Genomic DNA, 19,000 nt, shown 5'->3' on the forward strand with positions numbered 1-19,000 from the left:
CAAATCTTCTAACTTCCAATTTGGATTTGCTCTTATAAGCCTGCCATATTTTGTAGCAATAACAGTTGATGTGACCAGTTTGTTATCTCTTCTTGGAATGCAATGGTGCTCATCTACAAAGGTAGACACCTGTAGCCACTTATTTCTAGTAGTTTTAGAAGCATAGATCATCCAGTTGCAGCCAGGCCAAGTACACTTTGCACCTACTTTATGATTTTCATCCTTTGTGAAAGCAATATGCACATGTTTCTTAATGCCATATTTTATTAGAGCTTTCTTCATCTGATGTCTTCCTCTAAAAATCATCCCTATCTCAAATGTAGGAATTTCTGATTTGCTGTCATATTTTCTCCATTCACTTTTCCTTCTCACTAGCTGTGTGGCCCCCTCACCATCACTTTCCTCATCAAAAAAGCAGTCATCATCTGATGACACAACATCATCTTCTATGCCATCCAGCTTCTCATCACCAGACAATCCTTCAATCACATTATTATCTTTGATGACAGGCCCCACAGCATCCCCTAATTTTTTTGCTCTCTTCTGCCTCCTAATTTCCCTTGCTAATTTCCTTAATTTCTCTGCCTATGATTCTTCAGCAGAACTGTGCTCTGACAAAGGCTGGTAGTCAATGTCACTTTCATCATCACCTTCTTCTCCTTCTTTTATATTTTCATGTAATACTTCATTAGCACTTGTTCCATTTTCAACATGACCTGTAGATGTATACTCAAATTCAGAAGTAGCTGCTGGGTTCCGTCCTTGAGTAAATTGTGGCATTGTTCCTCTCTGTGGTGTACCTGCTACTGCTTTGGTCTTTGCAGATTTTGCTTTATTTCCTACTGGAGCTGAAGAAGATGCACCTGGACATGAAGAAGATGCACCTGGACATGAAGAAGATGCACCTTGGGCTGCACCTGGAGTTGGAGGAGGAGCACATGCACCTTGAGCTGCACCTGAAGATGTAGTTGCTGAAATTGGAGCTGCAAGAGGTACTTTTCTTCTTTTAGCTGCAACTCTACTTGCTCTACTTTTCTTAATCTTCACTGGACTCTCAAATGTAGTAAGAAAGTCATTAGCCTCACTTATTATCCTCAAATTTTCTTCCTCAGCAGCTGTCCTTTTCACACCTACAACAACTTCTGGCTCTGCTCTTTGTTCTGCTAAAGCTGCTACATTTGATAAAAACATCTCATCGACCATGTTTGTCTCCACAGCATCCACATTTACCAATGCAAATCTGCTACCTTTATGCTTGGAATATGTTTCTGAAACTACCACACGCACATCATCTACCACAGGCACATCATCTACTCTGTTTTGCAACTGCTTTACTGCTTCTTCACACAACTGCACTTCCTCCACATAGATCTCTGCACATGACCCAATAGGTGTTGCATTCCCCATCTTCTCCACACTTGAATCATCAAAAATAAATTGCAAACCCTCACTCGGTTTTTTCCCTGGAACAAGCCAGTGCATCTTGTAACTATAATCCCCCCTACAATGTCCTCTTTGTACATGATACATGTCTTGAGCATAAGACAACAAAAGCTCAAACTTTAGGCTTTTCCTATCGAACGGAAAAGTAATCATCAGACCTCTGTTGTATACAAGCAATCCATCCACTGTCTCAAATTTGCCAAAATAATGTAGTGACACATAACTTATTTCTTCTTCATCTGCTGCCTCATCGACAAGACCTGCCCAAAAAAACAATCTTTACCTCATTACAAGCTCAGGACCTACCCATAAAAACAATCTTCCTATGATCTACCCTACACCTCCACCATCTGCCTGCCATGGCAGCAAAATTGGGTGCAGTAGATGACTTCTAAGCGCAGCTCTGATTTCTCCTAAACTAAGATCATGCAGTAGATGACTTCGACGGGAAAGAAAGGGGGGCGGTTGACTCACCATCGGGCGGCGTGGAGGCCGGTGGCAGGGCGGACGCCATGGAGGCGTCGGCGGACGCTGCTGGCGTGCTTGACGCCGTCGCGGCCAGGTTGGGCGTCGTCGTCCAGGCACAGGGAGGTTGGTCGATGCACATGGACCGAAATCACCTGAATTGGGGGCTGATTGGTCGACCGGCTCCCCCAATCGATGAAAACACCTGAAATCTGCCAAGTCAGCACTGTCCAGTCAGCAAGGAGACTAGTCAAAACCACCTAAATCTGGTGCAAAACCACCATGGGGGAGAATTGATCCGGTTTTGGAGAGTTTAGGGGCTGATTGATCCGGTTTTAGACTTTGGGGGGAAATCGGTCCATCAGACAGGATTTGAGAGGGAAAACGATACTTTCCTCAAAAAATAAGTGCACATTTGGTCTCATATTAAAGGCCCAACTTGCATGGAAATGAAGACCCTATGAAGAATAAACGCGGCCGCCGTTTCACTTTTCTTTTCCCCTTCTCAACTTCTTTTCCGATGGGCTGCAACTTCTTCTACAAGCACTCCCATCCTGGCGAGCAGCAGCATGGAAACGAAGACCCTATTCTCGAATTATATAATACTCCCTACAAAGTTACTATAAATTTGAGTCATCTATTTTGGAACGGAGGGAGTACCTGATGGACTCGACTATTCACGGGCGCGGACGAGCGCGCCTGATCACGGAATCAATAGGGTTGGTTCACATTGGGTTTGCATTCAGTTCACGGACTCGAATATTCTGTACCAACGGAACATTTGCACCTTTTGCCGTGGTAGCATCGTCATGACAAATGAGATGTGGAAACAAATCAGAAAATTTTCCTAATATCCGCTTACATTGTTTTTGAGGCACTTATAGAAACGCTCCCCGGCGTTCTGCCCCCGTCGTGTTTAAGTAGGTGACAACGTTCCTGCCACAGTCCGGGCACCGAACAATTGGTAGGACGGGCGGATTGGACCTTGGTTCCTGTTCGCCGTCTGTTGCAGTTAGGGAACAAAGTGGAATGAAATGTCATGGTTCCGTTCCATTAGAATGGATCGGTTTTATCCCCGTGTTTGGCAGGGAAAATTCCGAGGAATGGAATGGTTACACTTTAGTTTTTGGTTTGAGAGACGGAATGGAGTGAAATTGTTCATCTCACCACTTGCATGCTTGTGATTATGTACAATGTATTGAACTTTGGCATCAAACACAAACTGAATGCAAACGGACACTTGATCGCACTGATTCAGAGAACAAAGGCACAGCGTGCAGACAAACAATCGTGTGTTTGAGAAGCTGCAGTACATCAGTTACTGAACCAACCTTCTGACTATGTCAATCTACTAACTGAATTACAACGTGAAGGTGTGCAAAACCTGTTATGCTTAACAGATTCCAGTCAAACAAAAGAAAATGCCGATTTCAGTCAAAATTGCCCAGCATCAACGCAAGAGCGGTGTAGAGAAACTTGACCGCCAGCCCTGAGCCTCTCCACCACGTCCTCGCTTTTCCCCTTGAAGAAGAGCTCCATCGCCAAACCCCGACGCGTCACAGGTCACCGTCACCCGCGCGGACCCGAGGTCCTTCGTGCCGACCCACACCATGGCCTCCACGGCTGCCTTGGACTACGCGTAGCCATGGCGCAGCGTCACCGCCAGTGCTGAGCACACGACCACGATTCGACCCCTGCCGCCTGATCGATCGAAGAAAGAGGGCTGGCAGCTGCTGGAGGGAGGTTGCGATCTGTGATGGGTAGGCCAAGCCTACTCGACTTCCATCCACCACGACGTGATGCTGTCACGGCTGGACGTTGCGATCCGTCACTGATGGATGGACGTCCATTGCCCCGACCCGTCAACCATCGACGCTGTTGGTGGGCTGGAAAAACCACAGTCCCTCTAACCATTCAACCACATGTTGGTTCGTTTAGATGAAGCTTTTAAATGTATATATGTGGCTGCTACAGCCTACAGATACATGCATGTATGTGTACCTAGCTTCATACATTATATATTTATCCAGTCAGGATATATTGCTTAGAGCATCTCCCCATCCTCCTCTGCGGACGAGATATCGTCCATCCACGCATAGGGGTCGGACTCACGAGCGGCAACTCAGTGGCATCTGGGATGTACTTGATGATGATGATTTATTTATTTTGCATGACGGATGGCATGGCCGCGGCACTGAGGTGTACCATGCATTGGACATACGCGAAGAACCTTGGACGTACAACATCATGTGCATCCATCATGTGCAACATTATTAGATACTGTAATGCTAACTGACGACGAATGTTAGCTGGGAAGAAGCTCACAGCAAACACACTCACAGCCAAAGATCAAACGATGGTAGAATTGAGAATTGTCATATGCTAGTCAGAAGAAGTTGCTATCCCTCTTTCAGTGGCGGATTCACCGTACGGGCACCCTGGGCACGTGCCCGGGCTCGATCCCGTCGGTGTTCTCAACTATAGCGATCTTTTCTAGCCATCGCATGCCTAAAAACGCTCAGAAACACGAAAAAACGATGGAAAATACGTAAACTTTTCTAACTGGGCCAGTCCGGACGTTTTCTGTAGTTTGGGCCTTACTCATATCAGCTAAGCAATCAGATGGGCCACAACAGCCAATAGGCCTTGTTTGCTCGATCAATCCACGCACTGAAGAAGAATCGATCGATCCATCGACAAGTCGCCTGTTCGTCTGCGTACGCAGGAACGCGAGACCTAGTCGTGTCCTACCATCTGCTGCGCAGCTGCGCCTCCAAGGCGGCTATGGCGTGAGGTAGACTGCCGCCAGCAGCCAGATCAATGTCGGATGACAAGATTAGAAGAGGATTAGAGATGACGCGCGGCCGGGCCTCGGCTCTGACTCCGGTGGGCGACGGTCAAGATCGGAAGCGTAAGCGGGGGCGCCAAGGTGGCGAATCATCCGGTACCACCAGTAGGAATTCAACTCCGGCTGGATCGGACGTTGGGTCTTCACCGTCGACACTAGCGAACACTCAACCTATTCAAGAGGCATCCAGTAGCAGACTGCCAACAATTAGGGCTAGAGGCAAGCGACAGCTAGGTGAGTTATATTTGTAATTTAAGAAGTTGTGCATTGGATTGCTTGCGGACTCTAATTATGCTCGTTAAAACTTCAGAGTTGAGCAGATTTTTTGTTGACACTAGAAGAAATTCACAAGTGGAACCGCCACAAGACCCACAACCAAGTGATGTTCATGAACATGGTGACGACGTGATAGATGAGGTTCAGAACTGGATTGAGCAGGAAATGCTGGATGATGGCGATGATGATGATGATGATGATGATGATGAGGTGAATTTTGAGGACGAGGACGATGATGAGTTTAATCCGGCTGAAATTGTGTGTGATCCCGCTCATAGGCAACAAATTGCTGATTATCATCCGAATATTCAAGATCAGGTGAGAAGAGCATACATATTGAAGGGTCCAACCCGACCAACTGTCAAATTTGATCGCAAAAAAATTGGTAGCAAGAACCGTGCATTTTCTAAAAATTGGTATAAGAATTATGATTGGGTAGAATATAGTGTGTCCGAGCAAGCTGCATTTTGTTTCTATTGCTTTCTTTTTAAGCAACCAGGAAGTAGTACACATTTTGGTTATGATGTCTTCACCAAAAAAGGATTCAGGGATTGGAAGCATGCATATTAGGCATTGCCTGCTCATGTTGGTGGGGTAAATAGTGCGCACAACAAGGCAAGATTGCATTATGATGATTTTCGTAATCAAAGGCAAAGCGTGTCTAGTAACTTTGCTAGGTCAACCAAGGAGTCTGAAGTACTTTACAAAATTCGGTTGCACACTTCTCTGGGTTGTGCAAGATATCTCATTGCTCAAGGCTTGGCTTTTCGTGGCCATGATGAAAGTTCAACTTCACTGAACAAGGGTAACTTCCGTGAGATGGTAGATTGGCATAAAGCTAGAGATGAGAAAGTGAGGCATGCTTTTGACCATGGTAGTAGAAACTGCAAGATGCTTGCTGCTGAAATTCAAAAAGATCTTGCAAAGTGTTCGCAGAAGAGGTCACCAAAGCAATCATGAGAGAAATTGGTGATAAGAAATTCTCTGTGCTTATCGATGAGTCACGTGATATATCTGTCAAAGAGCAAATGGCGGTGATGTTGAGGTTAGTAGTGGTTTATTATTCATTTTAATTGTTATTTCATAGTTGTTTTCTACTTTTATTTAACCTTGTTACAAAAATCTTGATGTAGGTATGTCAATGATAAATGGAAGGCCGTGGAACGATTTCTCTCTCTGTACCATGTCAGTGAGACTACATCAGAGGCACTAAAGGTAGCTCTTGTTGACATTCTTGATCATCATAAGTTATCCATTCATAGTCTACGAGGGCAAGGATATGATGGAGCTTCAAATATGAGAGGTGAATTTAATGGTTTGCAAAAGAAAATTCTTGACGAGAACCCTTATGCCTTTTATGTGCATTGCTTTGCACATCGTTTACAATTGGTGGTTGTCTCGGTGGCTAGTTGTTGCTCCTCTATTCATGATTTGTTTGAATATGTCTCCTTAATTGTGAGCACAACTACTGTATCTTGCAAGAGAAGGGATTCACTGAGGGAGGAACGTCATCAAAATATCTTAGATCACCTTGAGAGCGGTGAGATATTTAGTGGAAGAGGTTTGAACCAAGAAACAAATTTAGCAAGACCCGGGGATACTAGATGGGGTTCACACCATACAACTTTGCTTCGTTTGAGTCAAATGTGGAAGTCGGTCATATATATGCTTCGTGAGGTCAATGATGAAGGGCGCGGACCGTCTCAAGCGGCGGGTTTGATAGAGATAATGGAGAGTTTCAAATTTGCTTTCGTATTGCATCTTATGATAAAGTTGCTTGCTATCACAAATGAACTCTCACAAGTCTTGCAGAGAAAAGATATAAACATTGTTAATGCCATTGAACTAGTTGGTGATGTCAAAGCTCGGTTGGCCTCTATGAGAGAAAGTGGTTGGGAAAGCTTGTTCGATGAAGTCCAACACTTTTGTGTCACCAAAGGTATTCCGGTGCCCGATATGAATGAAAGAATACCGGTCCGAGGTCGTTCAAGGCTTGATGGTGTGACTTACACCAATCTTCATTTCTATCGAGTTGAGATCTTCTATGTTGCCATTGACAAGATATGCACTGAGATGAATCATCGCTTTAATGAAGCATCTTCAAATATAATAGTGGCCTTCTCATGCCTTCATCCAAAAAATTCCTTCTCCAAGTTTGATGTTGACAAGCTTGCTAGCTTAACTGAAGTTTATCATGGAGATTTCTCTAGTGGTGATCGTGCAATCATAAGAGACGAACTTCAGACTTACATTCTTCATGTACGAAGGCATGAGGCCTTTTCTTCTTGTAAAGATATTGAAAGTTTAGCTACAACGATGATTGAAACTGAGAAACATTTGGTTTTCCCACTGGTGTACAGAATCATAGAGTTGGCTTTGTTATTGCCAGTCTCAACGGCATCGGTCGAAAGAGCTTTCTCGGCAATGAAGATTATCAAATCTAAATGGCGCAGCAAGATGAATGATACATGGTTTAATGACTTGATGATTTGCTACACCGAGCGGGAGATTTTTAAAGGACTTGATGATGATGCTATTATTAAACGGTTTCAAGCCATGAAGTATCGGAAAGGGCAATTGCCCAGGTCCAATTAGCATATTACTGGTACGCTCCATTCTATCTAACGTGTTTAATTTCAATGAAAATTATATAAATTATTAATGTGTTTTATCTTGTAGATTCTCTTGTGTGCACAAGGATGAACGTTGGAGATTGGACTATTGTCGTCGAGGTGTCGAAAGGTTAGGTTGTGTGACTAGTGTTTGGAGAGTTATTTGGTATTGTATTCCTGTTTTTATTTACTTCTATGATTTATAAAAAATTAGTGTGTATATTGCACATGACATTTATCCAAATATATGATACTTATTGTGTCTGATAGACAAAAGTAAATTTTAGCTTACGGCATGCCCGGGCTTTAGCAATTTGCTGGCTCCGCCACTGCCCTCTTTTAACTAATACAGCCATGAAAAATGTTCGCAAATGCCAACCTTCAGCGAACATCCGCTAGCTAAAAAGGTCCTCTCTACGGTATTTCAAATTTAAGGACAACTGATTCCAGCCAGTCCATGTATCAAAAATGCTAAACGCACAGGCACCTACAGGCCCTTAAAGGGACCTTCCAACAAACTAACGGTTTTGCTGGAACTCAGCTGGCTGAGTTTTATTTATGGTATCAGTCACTTTTGTGACCGTCCGATGGCCACGCACGAGATTGTGGCCTCGTTGTGCCTTGTGTCCTCCGAGGGCAGCCCATGCGCATGAGTGATGGCTTTTGTTTTTTGTCTACGGCGCTGGGCTACGTGGGCTTTTTTTTACCCAACCAAAAAAAGAAAGAAGATGATGGAAGGATGTGAATCGTTTTTAGCTGTTTGCATTCCTCTATTGAATCATACAGGGGGAGCCCATAGCCGTCGTTCGCGTCCGCGGGGACTTCGTTTTTTTCCCTCTCGTTAGGGTTTTGGTCCTCCCGGAGGCGATTCTACGCCGCCGTCGAGATCGTTTTCCCCTACCTCCACGTTTTTCCCCTGAATCAGCACTGGCGTGTCTCGGGATTGTGGAGGTGCTAGGGCTACTACAACAGGGTCCGATCTTTCTGAAATCGGGCTAGGGCTCGAGATGTCTTCGGGCGGGGCTCCAGAGCCGTCGGCTTCAGATCAAGGGGACGCGGATGAGGTAGAGAGGATGATGAAAGAACTGGGCTTGAGGGAGGAGGATCTGGACGACGTTGTGTTCGACGAGAAGGAAGCCCCACCAGAGGCAGTCAGATGGATTGCGCTGGCTAGGGTTCACTCAAACAAGACCTATAGCCAGTTTTGGTTCTTCAAGAACATGAGGGCTGCTTGGGATCTGGCACAAGAGGTGAAATCCAAACCCCTGGAAGACAACCTGTACACCATCCAGTTCTCGTGTTTAGGCGATTGGGAACGGGTTACCCAAGATGGCCCGTGGCACTTCAGGGGAGATGCTGTGATCATCAAACCTTATGATGGCCTCGTGAAACCTTCTACAGTTTCGCTGGACTCTATAGAGATCTGGGTGCAGATACATGATGTGCCAGAGTTATATGCTTATCTAGTCCCATCAATGGCGTCGAAGGTGGGGGAAGTGCTCTATGCAGAACCACAATCTCAAGATTTTGTCGGCAACTTCCATCGGGTGTGGGTCAGGATTGATATCAATAAACCTCTCAAGAACGTTGTCTCAATGATCCGCGATGGAAAGCGCCAGATCTACCGTGTAAAGTATGAAAAGTTACCTGACTGGTGCACCGTCTGCGGCATGCTAGCGCATCTTTTCAAGGAGCATGGGAACGGCGTCCACCCTCCGTCGGCGCTGGTTTTCAAAGAACTCCGTGTAACCTGGACGTTGAGGACGGGCAGAGGCCCGGGCAGTGGGAGAGGACGGCGAGGGGGCCGCCGTGGTGGACGAAGCGGAGGCCGTGGTAGGAGCGACCGGGGCAGTCCAGGGGAAGTAACTGGATATGGGGAATTCGAGGATAATAGGGACTCTGATATGCAGGATGCAGAGAATAATAGGAAGAGAGTTTCAGCAATAGCACAGCAGTTTGCACCTCCAGCGTCAACTAGTACAGAGCAAGATAAGCGTTTGGCTCTTCCTGCTCCCACTGCTCCAGCCAGCCCTAGTGGCACTCAGGACCTGAAGCGAGCAAAGCTAATTGTGGAATCAGAGAAAAACAGCTCGGCAAGGGCCGGTTTACAGTTGAAGGGTGATCTGAATATGGCGGGTCCGCTCGACGGACGCCGCCGGGGCCAATGAGTACCTTTGTTTGGAACTATCGCGGTGCGGGCAAAGCCGCGACGGTTCGAGAGCTTCGCGACTTTGCGAGGCAATTTGTCCCTACTCTATTGTGTATTGTTGAGACACAAATTGATAGTGCTAGGGTAGAAGCGTTAGGGAGTGCTTTGGGTTTTGATAATGCCTATGCGGTTAGTAGTCAAGGCCGCAGTGGTGGTATCGGTTTGTTTTGGAATAATTCAATAAAGGTGGAGATTCTTGGTTATTCGGTCTATCATCCGGATGTTAAGATCGAGGAGCACAACCACGAAGAGTGGAGATTGACTTGCGTGTATGGTGAGGCACAAACGCACTTGAGACATCAAACATGGACTGTTCTGAAAAACATTAGTACTTTGAGCAATTTGCCGTGGCTTTGCACGGGAGATTTTAATGAGGTTCTACGTCCGGAAGAACATGAGGGTGTAGGGCAGTGAAGCAATGCGCAAATTCAAGCCTTCCGGGACACCGTTGATATTTGCATGTTGCAAGATTTGGGCTTCAGTGGAAATTTTTGGACTTTTGAGAAGAAGGTGACGGGAGGAAGCTATACAAGATGCAGGCTAGATAGAGCCTTAGCAAATCCGGCATGGATGAATAGATTCTCTCTAGCATCAGTCACACATCTGTCTTGCGCCACATCTGATCACTCACCCATTGTCATTGACTTTGGAAATGAGGTGCAAGCCCAGGTGCAGAATCCTTCAAATATGAACTTATGTGGGAATCGCATGAAGGACTTGGTCAAGTCCTAACAAGTGCGTGGGCCGCTGAACCCCCCTGCTTATCAGTAGATGATATGAGACAGAAACTTTATAATATCTCCAAACAGTTGGTGAAGTGGAGTAGCGACACGTTTGGTAGTGTCAGAAAGGAAATAAAAAAGCTGAAAAAAGACCTAGAGGAGCTCTGCGGTGACCCATTGCGAATTGCCCCCTCTCACGCAGAGTTGAAGATTAATGAGAGGCTCATTGAGCTATACCACCGAGAGGAAATTATGTGGCGGCAAAGGGCAAGGGTGGAATGGTTGTCGGCGGGCGATCGAAACACCAAATTCTTCCACCTCCGGGCTAGCATCCGCAGAAAGAAAAACATGATTAAGGCCCTTCAGAACTCCCTCGGAGTGATTGTGGATGATCAGGCAGAGTTGCGGGCTATGGTTAACGAGTTCTATCAGAGTTTGTATACTTCTGAATTGGTGCAGAACATGGATGCTGTTCTTGACCACGTTCCTAGGAAGGTAACAGATGAGATGAATGCGTCCCTATGTGCCCCGTATACAAAGGATGAGGTAAAAGTTGCTCTTTTTCAAATGTTCCCAACAAAAGCGCCGGGCCCCGACAGATTTCCAGCGCACTTTTACCAGAGAAACTGGGACTTGTGCGGAGGGGAGGTAACAGAGATTGTCCTGAGAATATTACGCAGGGAGGACAGCCCAGCATGCATAAATGACACTATTCTGGTCCTTATCCCTAAGGTAACAAATCCCACCGTTTTGTCTCAATACAGGCCAATAAGTCTTTGCAATGTCTTATATAAAATAGCATCCAAGGTGGTATCAAACAGATTGAAACTGATCCTTCCAAACATAATTTCCGAAGAGCAGTCAGCTTTCGTGCCGGGGAGACTTATAACAGACAATATTATCAGTGCATATGAGTGTCTGCATTTCATGAAACGGTCTAGGTCAAAATCAAATAGCTATTGTGCTTTAAAACTAGACATGATGAAGGCCTATGATCGGGTGGAATGGTCATATTTAAAAGCCATCATGACTAAACTGGGATTTGCTGGAGCATGGATAGACACAGTCATGAGTATGGTATCATCAGTCTCTTTCTCGGTTATGTTTAATGGGGAGAAACTCGAATCTTTCAATCCTTCCAGAGGAATCCGGCAGGGAGACCCAATCTCCCCCTACTTATTCTTGATAGCAGCAGAGGGCCTTTCGTGCCTCCTTAAATCCAGTTCGTCATCATCGTTTGCAGGTATTCAGGTGGCCCCAACGGCTCCCACCGTTAACTACCTTTTGTTTGCAGATGATAGCCTGTTGCTATTCAAGGCCAATGTAGAGGGTTCAGAAGTCGTGTCAAACCTGCTAGAAACCTACTGTGCAGCTTCGGGACAGAGGATTAATCATGATAAGTCTTCAATCTTTTTCAGTAAGAGGTGCCCGGAAAACATAAAGGTTGCCATGAAAAATATTTTACATGTGCACAAGGAGTCGCTGAGCGAACGCTACCTGGGTATGCCAACTGATGTAGGCCACTCAAAAAGTGATACGTTCAAATACTTGAGGGACCGTGTGTGGGAGAAGATCAAGGGTTGGATTCAGAAACTCCTATCCTCGGCGGGCAAGGAGGTGCTAATCAAGTCTGTGGCTCAGGCAATACCAGTTTTTTCAATGTCTTGCTTCCGGTTACCAAGAGGCCTTTGTGAGAATATTATGTCTATAATTAGACAGTTCTGGTGGGGAAGCAAACATGGGAAACGAAAGCCTAGCTGGGTCGCATGGGACATTATGACCAGACCAAAACATCTTGGAGGCCTAGGGTTTCGGGACTTGGAGATCTTCAATCTGGCGCTGCTGGCTCGCCAAGCCTGGAGGTTGCTTACAGGAGAGTTTTCCTTGAGTTCTCGTATACTGAAGGCTGTTTACTTCCCAGGGTGTTCGATCCTTGATGCTGAGCTTGGGCCTCATCCCTCCCAGATTTGGCGTGCGATCCTGGATGGGCGAGATGTTATGGCGCAAGGGATTGTGAAGAGAATCGGTGATGGAACAACTACGGACATATGGAGGCACAGCTGGTTACCAAGAGATGGGTTTAAACGCCCGATAACTGGTCTCTCTCAGGATCCACCCAGACTGGTTTCTGAGCTTATTGATACTACCTCGGCGACCTGGAAGGAAGACGTGATTCGGGAGACTTTCACCAGGTTTGATGCAGATGAGATACTCAAAATCCCATTGTGTACTCGCCAGGTAGATGACTTTTGGGCATGGCATGAGGAAGCGAGAGGTACGTTTAGTGTTCGGTCCACTTACCGTATGCTGCTACACACCAAACTCGAGCGTGAGGCGTGGTTGAACCAAGACGAGGGCTCATCAACTGTGCATAGTGAGGCAGACAAGTGGAGCAACATTTGGAATATTCAAGTTCCCTCAAAACTTCGAATGTTTGTGTGGAGGCTGGCGCGAAGATCAATGCCGACTGCCGACTTGTTGAAGCACCGGAACATGGCCACTGAGGATAACTGCTCTTTGTGCGGGGCGATTGATTCATGGAGACATGCCCTTCTCACTTGTCCGATGTCGAACAGTGTCTGGGCGTTAGCGCCGGAGGAGCTGGTTCACCATCTAGTGGACAGACAAGAAGAGAATCCCAAAGACTGGCTGTTCGCGTTACATGAAATAATGAGCAGAGACACGTTTGCACATTTGATAGTCATTTTGTGGGCTATTTGGAGGGCTCGGAGAAAAGCGATCTATGAAGATATTTTCCAATCACCACATACCATATACGGTTTCATAACGAGCTATCTTCAAGATATCAATTCTATCAGCAAGAAGGAGGTTCGGCACAGAGTCCAGTCTAGGAACAGGCCGTCACTTAGGCAGCCTCCAGTCGCTAATTGTGTCAAGATCAACGCTGATGCCGCTGCACCGAGGAATGCTAGATATGGAGCGGTCGGGGCTATATGCAGAAGCTCAGAAGGAATGTTCCTGGGCGCGTCAGTGCTGGTGGTGAGGTACGTCACCGACCCACAGATCCTTGAAGCCATCGCAATAAGGGAAGGATTAGCGCTGGCCGACGATCTCTACCAGAGGCGAGTTCACGTTGTTTCGGACTGCAAAAATGTGGTGGAGGATCTGAAAAAGGAGAATGCGTCGTCACATGGTGCAATTGCACATGAAATTATAAACCACTCTTTAGCTTTTGATTTTTGTAAGTTTAGCCATGAGTTTAGGAGCTTAAATTTTGAAGCTCACAACCTAGCGAAGCACGCTTTGTCGCTCGGGATTGGCCGCCGTGTGTGGCTGGGTCAACCTGGGGATCTTACTTTCGTCCCTGTAAACATTGTGACGACTTAATAAAAGCTTCGTGAGATTGTCTCAAAAAAAAAATACAGGGGGAGCCCATGTGAATCGTTGCTAGCTGTTTGCATGTTATTGTCATTTTTTTTGAATCATGTTATTGTCATTTGTTGACCGTAGGTGCCATGGTCAGCTCTTTTCTAACGACTTTACGTTTCAGTTTTTTATCACCTGATTAATTGTTTTCTTCTGAATTAATTTCTATTTTCATTTCCATTTTTTCATTTTAGTTTTTAAAATTTTCTTATTCACTATTTAGTAGAAAATTGTTCCACTCTTTCCTTTTCCTAATTAAGTCTATTCGTTTATTTCAGCTTAATATTTATTTCGTTACCATAGATTAAAGATTCTGTTCAGGCTTTTTTTGTGGGGGATTGACTGTTTAGGCTTTCACTTTTTGTGTTTCTCTTCCTTTTCATTTTCTATATTTTTATTTTTCGATTTTCATATTTCATTTATTTATTTATTTCATTTTTCATTTCCATTTAATATTTTTGTGTCTTATTTTATTTTCCTTCTTATTCTAATGACATCATTACTCAAGTCGGGTCGCAACTGCAAGTTTTTAAATGTGGTTGCAATTGCAAGTTTTTAAGTGGGGTCGCAATTACAAGTATTCATAGTCGGGTCGCAACTGCAAGTATTCAAAGTTGGCTTGCAACTGCAAGTATTCACAGTCAGCTAGCAACTGCAAATATTCAAAATCAGCTCGCAACTGCAAGTGTTTAACTGTGGTCGCAACTGCAAGTTTTCAAGTGGGGTCGTAAATGCATGTTTTTAAATGTGGCCGCAACTGCAAATATTCAAATTCAAATTCGGGTCGCAATTGTAAGTATTCAAATTCGGATCGCAACTGCAAGTATTCAAAGTCGGGTTACAATTGTAAGTTTTCAAGTGAGGTCGCAACAACAAAATTTTAAATGTGGTCGCAACTGCAAGTATTCAAAGTCGGTTTGCAACTGCAAGTTTTCAATGTCAAGTTGCAACTGCAAGTATTCAATGTCGGGTCGCAACTGCAAGTTTTCACTCTTGGGTCGCCACTGTAAGTATTCAAAGTCGGGTCACAACTTTGAGTTTTCAAGTGGGGTCACAACAAAAAGTTTTCAAAGTTTTGAACGGGCAACTTCAAGTTTCTAAGTGGGTTGCAACTGAAAGTTTTCAAGTTGGGGTCACAACTGCAAGTTGTAAATCAAGTCCCAATTGCATGTTTCAGATCCGGCCGCAATTCTTTAAAAACATTCTTGACTATTTTTCTCTTAAATATAGTTACTACTCACGGTCTTTTAGGGTCTATTTTTTCTTCTCAATGCGTCTTATTTTTTCAGTCCGAATTCATGTGATGACAAACCCATCTACAATGTTTTTTCCTCTTGTATATGTGTAGTAAATAGCTAATGAAAATCTGGCCCAACCCAACGAGAAAAAGAGACGCGAGGCAAAGAAGCACGTAGCGACCAATCTGTTTTTTTTTGGCCTGGGGGCATGTGAGCTCAGGTGCCAGGCAAAACCATCAACACAAAGCAAAAAAGCCAGACAAATGTGTGCGCCAAACCACTTGGGCCTCCAGGCTTTTACAAAGGAATAACAGAAAACGGGCCTGGAAAACAACAAACAGGCTTCCGCTCAAACTCAGAAATAGAAAATGGGCTGACACAACTAGTTGATGACATGCGTACCCTCTCGTTTAGGGTTTTTGGCTCTGGCGGCGATCCCATCGTCGTCTAGAGATCTCATCGGGTTACCTACCGCCGGCTGATTCCCTCGCTTAGATCATCTTCCTGATCGGCAGGAGGGAGTTGGGCGCGATCCTCTGGCGTTCTTTTTCCCGGACGATGAACCCTAGATGGCGGACCGAGCGGAGTCATCAGCAGCGGGCGGAACAGGGAAAAATCTTGAGGAATTGCTGCACCACCTGGATCTCCAAGATGACGAACTTGATGATGTGGTTGTAGGGGAAGAAGAGGTGAAGAAGTATGCAGCGGATGCTAGGTGGCTGGCAATTGCGAAGGCGAACACTACTCGCACTTTTAGTTCATCGGCGATGTTCGAGTGCATGAAATCGATCTGGTCGCTGGCACACGTCCTGACGTACAGAGAGGCGGGAGAAAATTTGTTCATCTTTCAGATGTTTTGTCTTGGGGACTGGAAGAAGGTAGTGCATGGAGGCCCATCGCTTTTCAGGGGGATGGGGATGCTGATAGAAGACTACGATGGGAAGAAGGAGCCAACATCTTTTGAATTTGATGGTTTATACGTGTGGGCTCAAATCCATAATATACCAGAGCTCTACCGCAAAGCGGAGGTTGTTGATCAACTCGCCCGTCGTATTGGCAGGGTGAAAGAAGTGCAGCTCGCGCCTCGCTTGTTTTATGAGGGAGATTATGTGAGGGTTCGAGCTAGGGTTCTTGTCAGCAAACCTCTAACACGGGTCACGCCGCTGAATGTCGCAGGAGAAGGAAGACTCCGCCTCCTGGTGAAGTATGAGAAGATCCCGTATTTCTGCAAGGTTTGTGGTTTCATGGGCCATAACCACGAGGAGTGTGGCGATGGTGTTTGGGAAGAGAAAGATAAGCAGTGGGGGAGCTGGATGCTGGCACAAAGAAGGGACGTTGCACCGGAGCAATATGGTGGATGGGCTCCTCGAGGGGGCCGTTCAGGCGGTAGAGGAAGAGGAAGAACAGGTCGGGCTAACAATACACGCCAACGATCTCCACCACGCAAGCGCTCATCCCAGGACGCAGGTTTTGACTCGGGTGCAGAAGAACCAGAAGTCACTAGCGCCCTTAAAGCTGGAGAGGCAAGGCAGGAAGTGCAAGCTGCTGAGCCTGTTCGTCATAATCTGAATCTTGTGTTGAAGGACAGCAGAGTTGATGTTGAAGGGCTGGAGAGGAGCAAGGCTCTAGTCACTACTGATACGTCCACAGCGGCAGTCCCACCGCCGCCTCTGGCATATGTTTCTCCTAGGGATGCCAAGAAAGCAAAGAAGGCATGGTCACCAGTGAAGCAAGGAACTAACACAATGGCGTTGTTGGCGGGCTCCTCCTCGGAGCACCACCAAGCCCAATGAAAATCTTAAGCTGGAACTGTCGCGGGATAGGCGATCCTGCGACAGTTCGTGAACTCCGCGACCTGGTGGAGCTTAGTTCGCCGTCTATTCTTTGCTTAGTTGAAACTCAGTTACAAAAAAATCATGTGGAAGGTCTTTGTTTTTTGTTAGGTTTTGATTTCAGTTTTGCTGTTGGTAGTCGTGGTCGCAGTGGAGGTATTTGTATCTTTTGGAAAAACTCAGTGGATGTTGAAATAAAGAATTTTTCAAAGTATCATGTGGACGCATGGGTGCTTGAACCAGGAAGGGAACAGTGGCGGCTTTCATGTTTTTATGGAGAAGCAACAAGATCTCTCCGGTACAAAACCTGGAACACAATGACAAGACTGAGAGGAGAGAGCATGCTCCCATGGATGTGCATTGGGGACTTCAACGAAATTTTGCGGCCCGAGGAACAATTTGGTCCAAATGAGCGTGACAGTGCACAGATTGATGCTTTCAGAGAGGTTGTGGATATTTGTGGACTAGCTGATTTGGGTTACCGTGGTTTGGATTGGACTTGGGAGAAGAAAGTGTCAGGAGGTTATTTTTGTAGGGTAAGGTTGGACAGAGCTTTGGGTACGGCTGAATGGTCGGCCCTCTTTCCATTTGCCTCGGTGGAACACCTAACATCGGCTAAATCTGACCACTGCCCTATCTTACTCCAAACGGATCTTGTGGACTCAAGTGTGAGAGCAAAACAGCAACAGTTTCGGTATGAATGCATGTGGGAGCGGGATCCAAGTTCTGGGGATGTGGTCACTGAAGCTTGGAACACTTCTGGGAAGGTCAATACTGTTGCGGCCCTGTCCGACAAACTCGCTTTTGTGGCCGGTACGCTGCGCAAGTGGGGCCGAACCACCTTTGGTGCTGTCAGAACCGAGCTGCGGTCGCTTCGAACGAAGCTTGCAGAACTACAAGCTCTTCCCGACCGTGGGGGTCCATCGCCGAAAGAGGAACGTGTAGAAGCCCGCATGTCCGAACTCTGTTTACGTGAGGAGATCATGTGGCGTCAACGGGCTCGCATTCAGTGGTTGGCGGAGGGAGACAACAATACCAAATTTTTTCATCGGAAGGCCAGCGCTCGCAAAGCAAGGAACCGTATCTGTGAATTGGAATGTGTAGACGACATGGTCTGTGGGGATGATCAAGAGATGGCAGGCATGGCAACAAACTTCTACAGCAATCTGTATGCCTCCGAAAACACGATCGACATTATTGAAGTACTCTCTCATATACCACCTAGGGTGGATGCTGCCATGAGTGACATGCTTAACGCTCGACATACAAACGCCGAGGTGAAAGCGGCTTTGTTCCAAATGTTTCCAACCAAGGCTCCAGGGCCCGATGGCTTTCCCGCACACTTCTTTCAGAGGCACTGGGAGTTGTGCGGCGATGAGGTGACTGATATGGTGCTACGTGTTCTAAAGGGAGAGGATTCCCCGGAGGAGATAAACAAAACGTTCATTGTTTTAATTCCCAAGATTGCAAGTCCAAAAAATTTAGGACAGTTTAGACCGATAAGCCTATGCAATGTGATCTTCAAGATTGCATCAAAGGCTCTAGCTAATCGGCTTGAGCTCATTCTCCCTGATATCATCTCTGAGAAACAATCAACATTCGTACCGGGACGTCTTATCACGGATAACTTCATCTCTGCTTATGAATGTCTCCACTACATGAAAACAAGGAAGGTAAAGAGTAACAGATTCTGTGTTTTGAAACTTGATATGATGAAAGCATATGATAGAATTGAGTGGAATTATCTTGAACGGGTTATGCTAAAACTAGGCATTAGTGCACGGTTCACAGAGATTGTCATGAGGTGTGTCAAATCAGTTTCCTTCTCTGTCATCTTCAATGGTGCAAGGCAAGAGGAGTTCAGTCCATCTCGAGGGCTCAGGCAAGGTGACCCAATATCCCCATATCTCTTTTTGCTGGCCGCCGAGGGGCTGTCATGTCTGTTGAAGTCGGCTGATCCGAATGTTA

At 45.9% G+C, this 19,000-nt stretch overlaps 1 pseudogene; it reads left to right on the forward strand.

The window, feature by feature from the left end:
• Window positions 1-1,955: 1,955 nt before the first annotated feature.
• Window positions 1,956-7,627, forward strand: LOC123101501 (zinc finger MYM-type protein 1-like; annotated as a pseudogene).
• The last annotated feature ends 11,373 nt before the right edge of the window (window positions 7,628-19,000 follow it).

This window comes from Triticum aestivum, chromosome 5A (genome assembly GCF_018294505.1).
Source record: "Triticum aestivum cultivar Chinese Spring chromosome 5A, IWGSC CS RefSeq v2.1, whole genome shotgun sequence".
Lineage (NCBI taxonomy): Eukaryota > Viridiplantae > Streptophyta > Magnoliopsida > Poales > Poaceae > Triticum > Triticum aestivum.